The sequence below is a fragment of the Somniosus microcephalus genome, unplaced genomic scaffold (genome assembly GCF_052327205.1).
Source record: "Somniosus microcephalus isolate GS21.2 unplaced genomic scaffold, FLI_Smic_1.0 unresolved_chr1, whole genome shotgun sequence".
Classification (NCBI taxonomy): Eukaryota; Metazoa; Chordata; class Chondrichthyes; order Squaliformes; family Somniosidae; genus Somniosus; species Somniosus microcephalus.
The window spans coordinates 61,129,369-61,130,822 of record NW_028225179.1 but is presented as its reverse complement, the minus strand read 5'-3'; the positions used below and the strand labels follow the sequence as shown (position 1 = coordinate 61,130,822).

Below are 1,454 nucleotides of genomic sequence, written 5' to 3'. Positions count from 1 at the left end.
AAACGGTGTCCTTCCCAGTCTCAATCATTATTTATCTTAATGACAGTCATTAAGTCTATTCTGGCCAATTTTTATACCTCAATTAACATAACAAAAAATACCAGATGATCTGGTCATTATCACATTGCTGTTTGTGGCAGCTTGCTGGGCGCAAATTGGTTACCGTGTATTCTACATTACAACAGTGAGGTACAACAGTACTTCATTGGCTGTAAAGTGCTTTGGCACGTCCGGTGGTGGTAAAAGGCGCACAATAAATGCACGTCTTTCGTTCACTTATCTACTTCAGTGAGATGAAAGTCCAGAACTGGTTGAATATCGCATTCAACTTCCAGAAAAAAATCGCTGAAAGAAAGTTTAGACCGTAGAGATTACCTTTGATCCGGAATATGTGCACTGACCCTCTTCCCAAAGCGCTTACAGATTCACGTGGATTGATTTGGAAACTTTTCTTTAATCTTTCCAAATGTTTCAAAGGGAATTCAAGGTCAAAAGTCAAGAGTAAAGTGAAGGCTCGTCCAGGATTTGAACCCGGGACCTCTCGCATATTTTATGCTAATAAACCCGAAGCGAGAATCATACCCCTAGACCAACGAGCCGCTGGTGAAAGCAGGTACACTTACAGTGTTTCCATACTCAAGTCATGTGTTGGCTGTTCTTGATAAGCAGAGCACTTGAGACCGGGACAGCTCTGACATTGCCTTCTCTACCTGTCTTCTGAAGCGCCGCAATGCTCCACTCAGACAGTTAATGAGCTGTTAGGACGGTAATGTATCGAGGCAGCATGTGCCCATCCCGAGAGCAGCAGCAGAGTTTCTGCATTAGTTTGGCGCGAGGCCTCAGATTTGGACAATGGATCAGCAAAGGCAGTGAGAAGACATGGAGGCAGAAAGTGACGCAACAACGGCCCCGGAAGTGACCATTCGTTTATGTGACTGTGGCAAGTTATGGTTGCGCAGGGGGTTCCGTTCATAGCCCCACCCATCTCCTCCAACGCCCATCGTGATTTCTGCCACATTTGCACATTCAGGACCGGGCCCGGGCAGATTCACCCATGTCTCACCCGGGGGCGCTGAGGCTCCTACCACCCCTGATTATCAATTCACCCATCTGTAAATTGAAACCTAAAAAAACTGCTTTACAGAGCACAGGTGCGGACGGAGACGCTGTGACCTTCTGACCAAATCTCAGCCACATCAGACAGATTAATCAGTCTATAAAAATCAAAGCGGTTTCCCAGACAGCTTCGATTCAGACCAATAAGCTTACTCAGACCTCGACTGTACCTTCCCTGACATAGGGAGCACCATCACAGGCACATACTTTCCTAGACGGGCCGAGGCAGCTCCTACCCTGACACAGGGAGCACGGCCAAAGGGACACACTTTCCTACACAGACCCCGACAGCTCGTACCCTGACACAGGGAGCACCACCAAAGGCACAGACTTTCCAA

At 47.5% G+C, this 1,454-nt stretch overlaps 1 non-coding gene across 1 annotated transcript; it reads right to left on the bottom strand.

Moving 5' to 3' along the window:
• Positions 1-510: 510 nt before the first annotated feature.
• Positions 511-599, bottom strand: trnap-cgg (transfer RNA proline (anticodon CGG)). Its single transcript is given in 2 exon segments — positions 511-546; positions 564-599. It is a non-coding gene; the product is annotated as a tRNA-Pro (tRNA).
• Between the last annotated feature and the right edge of the window lie 855 nt (positions 600-1,454).